This window comes from Salvelinus alpinus, chromosome 10 (genome assembly GCF_045679555.1).
Source record: "Salvelinus alpinus chromosome 10, SLU_Salpinus.1, whole genome shotgun sequence".
Classification (NCBI taxonomy): Eukaryota; Metazoa; Chordata; class Actinopteri; order Salmoniformes; family Salmonidae; genus Salvelinus; species Salvelinus alpinus.
In genome coordinates this window covers 4,789,069-4,803,716 of record NC_092095.1, presented here as the reverse complement: position 1 = coordinate 4,803,716, position 14,648 = coordinate 4,789,069, and positions in this window count along the sequence as shown.

Here is a 14,648-nt window from a genome sequence, read left to right as displayed (position 1 = left end):
ATTCAGCAGTATATGTTCAACACCTTCAGCAGACCAACACCTTCAGCAGTATATGGTCAACACCTTCAGCAGTAAATGGTCAACATCTTCAGCAGTATATGGTCAACACCTTCAGCAGTATACGGTCAACACCTTCAGCAGTATATGGTCAACACCTTCAGCAGTATATGGTCAACACCTTCAGCAGTATATGGTCAACACATGCAGCAGTATATGGTCAACACCTTCAGCAGTATATGGTCAACACATTCAGCAGTATATGGTCAACACCTTCAGCAGTATATGGTCAACACCTTCAGCAGTATACGGTCAACACATTCAGCAGTATACGGTCAACACCTTCAGCAGTATACGGTCAACACCTTCAGCAGTATACGGTCAACACCTTCAGCAGTATACGGTCAACACCTTCAGCAGTATACGGTCAACACATTCAGCAGTATATGGTCAACACCTTCAGCAGTATATGGTCAACACCTTCAGCAGTATATGGTCAACACCTTCAGCAGTATATGGTCAACACCTTCAGCAGTATATGGTCAACATCTTCAGCAGTATATGGTCAACACCTTCAGCCGTATACGGTCAACACCTTCAGCAGTATATGGTCAACACCTTCAGCAGTATACGGTCAACACCTTCAGCAGTATACGGTCAACACCTTCAGCAGTATACGGTCAACACCTTCAGCAGTATACGGTCAACACCTTCAGCAGTATACGGTCAACACCTTCAGCAGTATATGGTCAACACCTTCAGCAGTATATGGTCAACACCTTCAGCAGTATATGGTCAACACCTTCAGCAGTATATGATCAACACCTTCAGCAGTATATGGTCAACACCTTCAGCAGTATATGGTCAACACATTCAGCAGTATATGGTCAACACCTTCAGCAGTATATGGTCAACACATTCAGCAGTATATGGTCAACACCTTCAGCAGTATATGGTCAACACCTTCAGCAGTATATGGTCAACACCTTCAGCAGTATATGGTCAACACCTTCAGCAGTATACGGTCAACACCTTCAGCAGTATATGGTCAACACATTCAGCAGTGTATGGTCAACACCTTCAGCAGTATATGGTCAACACCTTCAGCAGTATATGGTCAACACATTCAGCAGTATATGGTCAACACCTTCAGCAGTATACGGTCAACACCTTCAGCAGTATACGGTCAACACCTTCAGCAGTATACGGTCAACACCTTCAGCAGTATACGGTCAACACCTTCAGCAGTATACGGTCAACACATTCAGCAGTATATGGTCAACACCTTCAGCAGTATATGGTCAACACCTTCGGCAGTATATGGTCAACACCTTCAGCAGTATACGGTCAACACATTCAGCAGTATATGGTCAACACCTTCAGCAGTATATGGTCAACACCTTCAGCAGTATATGGTCAACACCTTCAGCAGTATACGGTCAACACCTTCAGCAGTATACGGTCAACACCTTCAGCAGTATATGGTCAACACCTTCAGCAGTATACGGTCAACACCTTCAGCAGTATACGGTAAACACCTTCAGCAGTATACGGTCAACACCTTCAGCAGTATACGGTCAACACCTTCAGCAGTATATGGTCAACACCTTCAGCAGTATACGGTCAACACCTTCAGCAGTATACGGCCAACACCTTCAGCAGTATATGGTCAACACCTTCAGCAGTATATGGTCAACACCTTCAGCAGTATATGGTCAACACCTTCAGCAGTATACGGCCAACACCTTCAGCAGTATATGGTCAACACCTTCAGCAGTATATGGGCAACACTTTCAGCAGTATATGGTCAACACCTTCAGCAGTATATGGTCAACACCTTCAGCAGTATACGGTCAACACCTTCAGCAGTACCTTCTCAAAACCAACATAAAGGGAAGTTGACCCTTATACAAGGCCTTAGTGTTTTCAGTTTTCCCTTCTAGTGTCAACTCTACTCTAACAGGCTGACCACACCACTCGTGTCGCGTGCGCGAGCGTTGCAAAATAAAATTAGAAATCTATGTTATTCAATTATTGCACCCACTCTGCTCGCGCTGCACCAACGAGCAGCTAAAATAGAAATCAGTTCTATTTCTGACGCAGATCGCGCTGCAAGTCCTGCCTCTCCCATCTCCTCATTGGTTTATAGAAGCAGATACCCACGTGTCATCTCCTCATTGGTTATACACACGTGGGTGACTGAAAGGCGAACAAGGTCAGTGGCGGTAATTGCACCTAATTTATGAAAGTTGCCAATCGCAATATGAAGTCAAGAGAAGAAAAAGCCTGGAAGGAGGAGAGACAACTAGAAACAATTCGGTTGACAGTTTTATCTGTGGATTAATTGGCGGAGTAGAGGACCTTGTGCATTTCAGGTAAAATAACAACTCAATGTTTATATCCCAGGACAAATTAGCTAGCAACAGCAAGCTAGCTAAATAGGACAAATTAGCTAGCAAGTGCAAGCTAGCTAGCTAAATTGACATAAATGTTTAATGCTTTTCGACCTGTTGCCAAATTAATATAATTGGTTCTGAGTTTAAAAAAAATATTTTACCTGCGTGTCGTGATCTCGTTTGCTGTGGGGGGACAAAATAAATGTATGCACGATGGCGCACGCGTGCAGCCGGTTTGGGTTCCGTGTCAGACCTAAAATACATCTGTGAAAAGTATCTCTAGTAAGACATGGTAGGCTACACTCTAGTAAGACATGGTAGGCTACACTCTAGTAAGACATGGTAGGCTACACTCTAGTAAGACATGGTAGGCTACACTCTAGTAAGACATGGTAGGCTACACTCTAGTAAGACATGGTAGGCTACACTCTAGTAAGACATGGTAGGCTACACTCTAGTAAGACATGGTAGGCTACACTCTAGTAAGACATGGTAGGCTACACTCTAGTAAGACATGGTAGGCTACACTCTAGTAAGACATGGTAGGCTACACTCTAGTAAGACATGGTAGGCGTCACTCTAGTAAGACATGGCAGGCTACACTCTAGTAAGACATGGCAGACTACACTCTAGTAAGACATGGTAGTCTACACTCTAGTAAGACATGGTAGGCTACACTCTAGTAAGACATGGTAGGCTACACTCTAGTAAGACATGGTAGGCTACACTCTAGTAAGACATGGTAGGCTACACTCTAGTAAGACATGGTAGGCTACACTCTAGTAAGACATGGTAGGCTACACTCTAGTAAGACATGGTAGGCTACACTCTAGTAAGACATGGTAGGCTACACTCTAGTAAGACATGGTAGGCTACACTCTAGTAAGACATGGTAGGCTACACTCTAGTAAGACATGGCATGCTCTAGTAAGACATGGTAGGCTACACTCTAGTAAGACATGGTAGGCTACACTCTAGTAAGACATGGTAGGCTACACTCTAGTAAGACATGGTAGGCTACACTCTAGTAAGACATGGTAGGCTACACTCTAGTAAGACATGGTAGGCTACACTCTAGTAAGACATGGTAGGCTACACTCTAGTAAGACATGGTAGGCTACACTCTAGTAAGACATGGTAGGCTACACTCTAGTAAGACATGGTAGGCTACACTCTAGTAAGACATGGTAGACTACACTCTAGTAAGACATGGTAGGCTACACTCTAGTAAGACATGGTAGACTACACTCTAGTAAGACATGGTAGGCTACACTCTAGTAAGACATGGTAGGCTACACTCTAGTAAGACATGGTAGGCTACACTCTAGTAAGACATGGTAGACTACACTCTAGTAAGACATGGCAGGCTCTAGTAAGACATGGTAGGCTACACTCTAGTAAGACATGGCAGGCTCTAGTAAGACATGGTAGGCTACACTCTAGTAAGACATGGTAGGCTACACTCTAGTAAGACATGGCAGACTCTAGTAAGACATGGTAGGCTACACTCTAGTAAGACATGGCAGGCTCTAGTAAGACATGGTAGGCTACACTCTAGTAAGACATGGCAGGCTCTAGTAAGACATGGTAGGCTACACTCTAGTAAGACATGGTAGGCTACACTCTAGTAAGACATGGTAGGCTACACTCTAGTAAGACATGGTAGGCTACACTCTAGTAAGACATGGTAGGCTACACTCTAGTAAGACATGGTAGGCTCTAGTAAGACATGGTAGGCTACACTCTAGTAAGACATGGTAGGCTACACTCTAGTAAGACATGGTAGGCTACACTCTAGTAAGACATGGTAGACTACACTCTAGTAAGACATGGTAGACTACACTCTAGTAAGACATGGTAGGCTACACTCTATTAAGACATGGTAGGCTACACTCTAGTAAGACATGGTAGGCTACACTCTAGTAAGACATGGTAGACTACACTCTAGTAAGACATGGTAGACTACACTCTAGTAAGACATGGTAGACTACACTCTAGTAAGACATGGTAGGCTACACTCTAGTAAGACATGGTAGGCTACACTCTAGTAAGACATGGCAGACTCTAGTAAGACATGGTAGGCTACACTCTAGTAAGACATGGTAGGCTACACTCTAGTAAGACATGGCAGGCTCTAGTAAGACATGGTAGGCTACACTCTAGTAAGACATGGCAGGCTCTAGTAAGACATGGTAGGCTACACTCTAGTAAGACATGGCAGGCTCTAGTAAGACATGGTAGGCTACACTCTAGTAAGACATGGCAGGCTCTAGTAAGACATGGTAGGCTACACTCTAGTAAGACATGGCAGGCTACACTCTAGTAAGACATGGTAGGCTACACTCTAGTAAGACATGGTAGGCTACACTCTAGTAAGACATGGTAGGCTACACTCTAGTAAGACATGGTAGGCTACACTCTAGTAAGACATGACAGGCTCTAGTAAGACATGGTAGGCTACACTCTAGTAAGACATGGCAGGCTACACTCTAGTAAGACATGGTAGGCTACACTCTAGTAAGACATGGTAGGCTACACTCTAGTAAGACATGGCAGGCTCTAGTAAGACATGGTAGGCTACACTCTAGTAAGACATGGTAGGCTACACTCTAGTAAGACATGGTAGGCTACACTCTAGTAAGACATGGTAGGCTACACTCTAGTAAGACATGGTAGGCTACACTCTAGTAAGACATGGTAGGCTACACTCTAGTAAGACATGGTAGACTACACTCTAGTAAGACATGGTAGGCTCTAGTAAGACATGGTAGACTCTAGTAAGACATGGTAGGCTACACTCTAGTAAGACATGGCAGGCTCGAGTAAGACATGGTAGGCTACACTCTAGTAAGACATGGCAGGCTCTAGTAAGACATGGTAGGCTACACTCTAGTAAGACATGGTAGGCTACACTCTAGTAAGACATGGCAGGCTCTAGTAAGACATGGTAGGCTACACTCTAGTAAGACATGGTAGGCTACACTCTAGTAAGACATGGTAGGCTACACTCTAGTAAGACATGGTAGGCTACACTCTAGTAAGACATGGTAGGCTACACTCTAGTAAGACATGGTAGGCTACACTCTAGTAAGACATGGTAGGCTACACTCTAGTAAGACATGGTAGGCTACACTCTAGTAAGACATGGTAGGCTACACTCTAGTAAGACATGGCAGGCTACACTCTAGTAAGACATGGCAGGCTACACTCTAGTAAGACATGGCAGACTACACTCTAGTAAGACATGGTAGACTACACTCTAGTAAGACATGGTAGGCTACACTCTAGTAAGACATGGTAGGCTACACTCTAGTAAGACATGGTAGGCTACACTCTAGTAAGACATGGTAGGCTACACTCTAGTAAGACATGGTAGGCTACACTCTAGTAAGACATGGTAGGCTACACTCTAGTAAGACATGGTAGGCTACACTCTAGTAAGACATGGTAGGCTACACTCTAGTAAGACATGGTAGGCTACACTCTAGTAAGACATGGTAGGCTACACTCTAGTAAGACATGGTAGGCTACACTCTAGTAAGACATGGCAGGCTCTAGTAAGACATGGCAGGCTCTAGTAAGACATGGTAGGCTACACTCTAGTAAGACATGGTAGGCTACACTCTAGTAAGACATGGTAGGCTACACTCTAGTAAGACATGGTAGGCTACACTCTAGTAAGACATGGTAGGCTACACTCTAGTAAGACATGGTAGGCTACACTCTAGTAAGACATGGTAGGCTACACTCTAGTAAGACATGGTAGGCTACACTCTAGTAAGACATGGTAGGCTACACTCTAGTAAGACATGGTAGACTACACTCTAGTAAGACATGGTAGGCTACACTCTAGTAAGACATGGTAGACTACACTCTAGTAAGACATGGTAGGCTACACTCTAGTAAGACATGGTAGACTACACTCTAGTAAGACATGGTAGGCTACACTCTAGTAAGACATGGTAGACTACACTCTAGTAAGACATGGCAGGCTCTAGTAAGACATGGTAGGCTACACTCTAGTAAGACATGGCAGGCTCTAGTAAGACATGGTAGGCTACACTCTAGTAAGACATGGTAGGCTACACTCTAGTAAGACATGGCAGACTCTAGTAAGACATGGTAGGCTACACTCTAGTAAGACATGGCAGGCTCTAGTAAGACATGGTAGGCTACACTCTAGTAAGACATGGCAGGCTCTAGTAAGACATGGTAGGCTACACTCTAGTAAGACATGGTAGGCTACACTCTAGTAAGACATGGTAGGCTAAACTCTAGTAAGACATGGTAGGCTACACTCTAGTAAGACATGGTAGGCTACACTCTAGTAAGACATGGTAGGCTCTAGTAAGACATGGTAGGCTACACTCTAGTAAGACATGGTAGGCTACACTCTAGTAAGACATGGTAGGCTACACTCTAGTAAGACATGGTAGACTACACTCTAGTAAGACATGGTAGACTACACTCTAGTAAGACATGGTAGGCTACACTCTAGTAAGACATGGTAGGCTACACTCTAGTAAGACATGGTAGGCTACACTCTAGTAAGACATGGTAGACTACACTCTAGTAAGACATGGTAGACTACACTCTAGTAAGACATGGTAGACTACACTCTAGTAAGACATGGTAGGCTACACTCTAGTAAGACATGGTAGGCTACACTCTAGTAAGACATGGCAGACTCTAGTAAGACATGGTAGGCTACACTCTAGTAAGACATGGTAGGCTACACTCTAGTAAGACATGGCAGGCTCTAGTAAGACATGGTAGGCTACACTCTAGTAAGACATGGCAGGATCTAGTAAGACATGGTAGGCTACACTCTAGTAAGACATGGCAGGCTCTAGTAAGACATGGTAGGCTACACTCTAGTAAGACATGGCAGGCTACACTCTAGTAAGACATGGTAGGCTACACTCTAGTAAGACATGGCAGGCTACACTCTAGTAAGACATGGTAGGCTACACTCTAGTAAGACATGGTAGGCTACACTCTAGTAAGACATGACAGGCTCTAGTAAGACATGGTAGGCTACACTCTAGTAAGACATGGCAGGCTACACTCTAGTAAGACATGGTAGGCTACACTCTAGTAAGACATGGTAGGCTACACTCTAGTAAGACATGGCAGGCTCTAGTAAGACATGGTAGGCTACACTCTAGTAAGACATGGTAGGCTACACTCTAGTAAGACATGGTAGGCTACACTCTAGTAAGACATGGTAGGCTACACTCTAGTAAGACATGGTAGGCTACACTCTAGTAAGACATGGTAGGCTACACTCTAGTAAGACATGGTAGGCTACACTCTAGTAAGACATGGTAGGCTACACTCTAGTAAGACATGGTAGGCTACACTCTAGTAAGACATGGTAGGCTCTAGTAAGACATGGTAGACTCTAGTAAGACATGGTAGGCTACACTCTAGTAAGACATGGCAGGCTCGAGTAAGACATGGTAGGCTACACTCTAGTAAGACATGGCAGGCTCTAGTAAGACATGGTAGGCTACACTCTAGTAAGACATGGTAGGCTACACTCTAGTAAGACATGGCAGGCTCTAGTAAGACATGGTAGGCTACACTCTAGTAAGACATGGTAGGCTACACTCTAGTAAGACATGGTAGGCTACGCTCTAGTAAGACATGGTAGGCTACGCTCTAGTAAGACATGGTAGGCTACACTCTAGTAAGACATGGTAGGCTACACTCTAGTAAGACATGGTAGGCCACACTCTAGTAAGACATGGTAGGCTACACTCTAGTAAGACATGGTAGGCTACACTCTAGTAAGACATGGTAGGCTACACTCTAGTAAGACATGGTAGGATACGCTCTAGTAAGACATGGTAGGCTACGTTCTAGTAAGACATGGTAGGCTACACTCTAGTAAGACATGGTAGGCTACACTCTAGTAAGACATGGTAGGCTACACTCTAGTAAGAAATGGTAGGCTACGCTTTAGTAAGACATGGTAGGCTACACTCTAGTAAGACATGGTAGGCTACACTCTAGTAAGACATGGTAGGCTACACTCTAGTAAGACATGGTAGGCTACACTCTAGTAAGACATGGTAGGCTACACTCTAGTAAGACATGGTAGGCTACACTCTAGTAAGACATGGTAGGCTCTAGTAAGACATGGTAGTCTACACTCTAGTAAGACATGGTAGGCTCTAGTAAGACATGGTAGGCTACACTCTAGTAAGACATGGTAGGCTACACTCTAGTAAGACATGGTAGACTACACTCTAGTAAGACATGGTAGACTACACTCTAGTAAGACATGGTAGGCTACACTCTAGTAAGACATGGTAGGCTACACTCTAGTAAGACATGGCAGACTCTAGTAAGACATGGTAGGCTACACTCTAGTAAGACATGGTAGGCTACACTCTAGTAAGACATGGCAGGCTCTAGTAAGACATGGTAGGCTACACTCTAGTAAGACATGGCAGGATCTAGTAAGACATGGTAGGCTACACTCTAGTAAGACATGGCAGGCTCTAGTAAGACATGGTAGGCTACACTCTAGTAAGACATGGCAGGCTCTAGTAAGACATGGTAGGCTACACTCTAGTAAGACATGGCAGGCTACACTCTAGTAAGACATGGTAGGCTACACTCTAGTAAGACATGGTAGGCTACACTCTAGTAAGACATGGTAGGCTACACTCTAGTAAGACATGGTAGGCTACACTCTAGTAAGACATGACAGGCTCTAGTAAGACATGGTAGGCTACACTCTAGTAAGACATGGCAGGCTACACTCTAGTAAGACATGGTAGGCTACACTCTAGTAAGACATGGTAGGCTACACTCTAGTAAGACATGGCAGGCTCTAGTAAGACATGGTAGGCTACACTCTAGTAAGACATGGTAGGCTACACTCTAGTAAGACATGGTAGGCTACACTCTAGTAAGACATGGTAGGCTACACTCTAGTAAGACATGGTAGGCTACACTCTAGTAAGACATGGTAGGCTACACTCTAGTAAGACATGGTAGGCTCTAGTAAGACATGGTAGACTCTAGTAAGACATGGTAGGCTACACTCTAGTAAGACATGGCAGGCTCGAGTAAGACATGGTAGGCTACACTCTAGTAAGACATGGCAGGCTCTAGTAAGACATGGTAGGCTACACTCTAGTAAGACATGGTAGGCTACACTCTAGTAAGACATGGCAGGCTCTAGTAAGACATGGTAGGCTACACTCTAGTAAGACATGGTAGGCTACACTCTAGTAAGACATGGTAGGCTACGCTCTAGTAAGACATGGTAGGCTACGCTCTAGTAAGACATGGTAGGCTACACTCTAGTAAGACATGGTAGGCTACACTCTAGTAAGACATGGTAGGCCACACTCTAGTAAGACATGGTAGGCTACACTCTAGTAAGACATGGTAGGCTACACTCTAGTAAGACATGGTAGGCTACACTCTAGTAAGACATGGTAGGATACGCTCTAGTAAGACATGGTAGGCTACGTTCTAGTAAGACATGGTAGGCTACACTCTAGTAAGACATGGTAGGCTACACTCTAGTAAGACATGGTAGGCTACACTCTAGTAAGAAATGGTAGGCTACGCTTTAGTAAGACATGGTAGGCTACACTCTAGTAAGACATGGTAGGCTACACTCTAGTAAGACATGGTAGGCTACACTCTAGTAAGACATGGTAGGCTACACTCTAGTAAGACATGGTAGGCTACACTCTAGTAAGACATGGTAGGCTACACTCTAGTAAGACATGGTAGGCTCTAGTAAGACATGGTAGTCTACACTCTAGTAAGACATGGTAGGCTCTAGTAAGACATGGTAGGCTACACTCTAGTAAGACATGGTAGGCTACACTCTAGTAAGACATGGCAGGCTACACTCTAGTAAGACATGGTAGGCTACACTCTAGTAAGACATGGTAGGCTACACTCTAGTAAGACATGGTAGGCTACACTCTAGTAAGACATGGTAGGCTACACTCTAGTAAGACATGGTAGGCTACACTCTAGTAAGACATGGTAGGCTACACTCTAGTAAGACATGGTAGGCTACACTCTAGTAAGACATGGCAGGCTCTAGTAAGACATGGTAGGCTACACTCTAGTAAGACATGGCAGGCTACACTCTAGTAAGACATGGTAGGCTACACTCTAGTAAGACATGGTAGGCTACACTCTAGTAAGACATGGCAGGCTACACTCTAGTAAGACATGGTAGGCTACACTCTAGTAAGACATGGTAGGCTACACTCTAGTAAGACATGGTAGGCTACACTCTAGTAAGACATGGTAGGCTACACTCTAGTAAGACATGGTAGGCTACACTCTAGTAAGACATGGTAGGCTACACTCTAGTAAGACATGGTAGGCTACACTCTAGTAAGACATGGCAGGCTCTAGTAAGACATGGTAGGCTACACTCTAGTAAGACATGGTAGGCTACACTCTAGTAAGACATGGTAGGCTACACTCTAGTAAGACATGGTAGGCTACACTCTAGTAAGACATGGTAGGCTACACTCTAGTAAGACATGGTAGGCTACACTCGTAAGACATGGCAGGCTACACTCTAGTAAGACATGGTAGGCTACACTCTAGTAAGACATGGTAGGCCATAATCTAGTAAGACATGGTAGGCTACACTCTAGTAAGACATGGTAGGCCACACTCTAGTAAGACATGGTAGACTACACTCTAGTAAGACATGGTAGGCTACACTCTAGTAAGACATGGTAGGCTACACTCTAGTAAGACATGGTAGGCCACACTCTAGTAAGACATGGTAGGCTACACTCTAGTAAGACATGGTAGGCTCTAGTAAGACATGGTAGGCTACACTCTAGTTAGACATGGCAGGCTCTAGTAAGACATGGTAGGCTACACTCTAGTAAGACATGGTAGGCTACACTCTAGTAAGACATGGTAGGCTACACTCTAGTAAGACATGGTAGACTACACTCTAGTAAGACATGGTAGGCTACACTCTAGTAAGACATGGTAGGCTACACTCTAGTAAGACATGGTAGGCTCTAGTAAGACATGGTAGGCTACACTCTAGTAAGACATGGTAGGCTACACTCTAGTAAGACATGGTAGGCTACACTCTAGTAAGACATGGCAGGCTACACTCTAGTAAGACATGGTAGGCTACACTCTAGTAAGACATGGTAGGCTACACTCTAGTAAGACATGGTAGGCTACACTCTAGTAAGACATGGTAGGCTACACTCTAGTAAGACATGGTAGGCTACACTCTAGTAAGACATGGTAGGCTACACTCTAGTAAGACATGGTAGGCTACACTCTAGTAAGACATGGTAGGCTACACTCTAGTAAGACATGGTAGGCTACACTCTAGTAAGACATGGTAGGCTACACTCTAGTAAGACATGGTAGGCTACACTCTAGTAAGACATGGTAGGCTACACTCTAGTAAGACATGGCAGGCTACACTCTAGTAAGACATGGTAGGCTACACTCTAGTAAGACATGGTAGGCTACACTCTAGTAAGACATGGCAGGCTACACTCTAGTAAGACATGGTAGGCTACACTCTAGTAAGACATGGTAGGCTACACTCTAGTAAGACATGGTAGGCTACACTCTAGTAAGACATGGTAGGCTACACTCTAGTAAGACATGGTAGGCTACACTCTAGTAAGACATGGTAGGCTACACTCTAGTAAGACATGGTAGGCTACACTCTAGTAAGACATGGTAGGCTACACTCTAGTAAGACATGGTAGGCTACACTCTATTAAGACATGGTAGGCTACACTCTAGTAAGACATGGCAGGCTCTAGTAAGACATGGTAGGCTACACTCTAGTAAGACATGGTAGGCTACGCTCTAGTAAGACATGGTAGGCTACACTCTAGTAAGACATGGTAGGCTACACTCTAGTAAGACATGGTAGGCTACACTCTAGTAAGACATGGCAGGCTACACTCTAGTAAGACATGGTAGGCTACACTCTAGTAAGACATGGTAGGCTACACTCTAGTAAGACATGGTAGGCTACACTCTAGTAAGACATGGTAGGCCACACTCTAGTAAGACATGGTAGACTACACTCTAGTAAGACATGGTAGACTACACTCTAGTAAGACATGGTAGGCTACACTCTAGTAAGACATGGTAGGCCACACTCTAGTAAGACATGGTAGACTACACTCTAGTAAGACATGGTAGGCTACACTCTAGTAAGACATGGTAGGCTACACTCTAGTAAGACAATGGTAGGCTCTAGTAAGACAATGGTAGGCTCTAGTAAGACATGGTAGGCTACACTCTAGTAAGACATGGTAGGCTACACTCTAGTAAGACATGGTAGGCTACACTCTAGTAAGACATGGTAGGCTACACTCTAGTAAGACATGGTAGGCTACACTCTAGTAAGACATGGTAGGCTACACTCTAGTAAGACATGGTAGGCTACACTCTAGTAAGACATGGTAGGCTACACTCTAGTAAGACATGGTAGGCTACACTCTAGTAAGACATGGCAGGCTCTAGTAAGACATGGTAGGCTACACTCTAGTAAGACATGGCAGGCTCTAGTAAGACATGGTAGGCTACACTCTAGTAAGACATGGTAGGCTACACTCTAGTAAGACATGGTAGGCTACACTCTAGTAAGACATGGTAGACTACACTCTAGTAAGACATGGTAGGCTACACTCTAGTAAGACATGGTAGGCTACACTCTAGTAAGACATGGTAGGCTCTAGTAAGAAATGGTAGGCTACACTCTAGTAAGACATGGTAGGCTACACTCTAGTAAGACATGTTAGGCTACACTCTAGTAAGACATGGTAGGCTACACTCTAGTAAGCACTAGCCAAAATCTTTTGGAAGTCTTTTTTTGGTCCTGTCTGGACATCGTTTTTTTTGTGTTTTTACAAATGGTAGACTTACAACATAGATGGGTATTCATAACATTCACTGTTGGCTACACTTCAGTAAGCACGGACTGATGCCAACGCCTTTTGGACTTATTTTTGTTTGTGCAGTTCCAGACCGCCTTGATTTTCACATCCATGCTGTAACACTTCTCGTGGGCTGAAGGAAGAGTGGACCAAGGTGCAGCGTTTAAAGTGTTCATGATTTAATCCAAAAAAACAAATTGAACAAAAACAACAAACAGGATAACGAAAGCGACAGTACCAAACAGTTCTGTCTGGTACAGACACAAAAACAGAAAACAACTACCCACAAAACACAGGTGGGAAAAGGCTACCTAAGTATGGTTCTCAATCAGAGACAACGATAGACAGCCGCCTCTGATTGAGAACCACACCCGGCCAAACACACAGAAATAGAAAACATAGAACATAGAATGCCCACCCCAACTCACGCCCTGACCAAACCAAAATAGAGACATAAAAAGGATCTCTAAGGTCAGGGCGTGACACATGCACATTGGTTTTTGGTCCGGTACAAAAAGGAGCATACAGTAGGTACTCTTTCCATTTGTTCTATTGAAGCACACAGAAAACTACAGTATTTAACCAAAAGCAGCATATCATTTTACAGTAAACTATAGATGTAGGCTACTGTAGTCACATGGCATTATGTGTTAGTGCAGCACATTAGTCGGAACAACTTATAGTAAATGTCTCTTAACGAGAAAAAAATAATCAAGATGTACGAGAATATTGCATTTTTGAAATGTAAATACTATTGAATCTGTTAGCAAATTGAAAATAGTGATTCCGACATCAGTGGACCTGAGTGAGGTGTGCGTCAGATGAATTGGGGGCGTTTTGTAGGGGCTGAATGTTGCACCATTTAGGCTATAGGCTACAGCCGGGAGCCTCCAATGGGTCTACTTTCCCCTGATGAATTGGTATGGGTATGACAAACAAACAGGAAGTCAGAGAAATATACAGGAAGGAAGCAACGTCAAAAAAGGATGATAAAGACAAATGATGGGCCTAACATCCACAAGATGGAGCTGCATTACAGTATGAACCCCTGGTAGTCTACATTCCTTTGTATTAGTCTACTGGAGAAACTGTAGTTTACTTCCCATTGTATTAGTCTACTGGAGAAACTGTAGTCTACTGGTTTCAATATTCCATTTTATTTGGAACGGCAAACCAGACACAATTAAATGGGCCTATTTATATAATGAATTTGAATTCGGAGGGCAGATTATTAAATATTAAAGCATTAGACCTCTCACTAAAGGCTTCAGTCATACAAAATAGTTGAACATGGGGTGAGACATTCTTATACATTTTCTAGAAA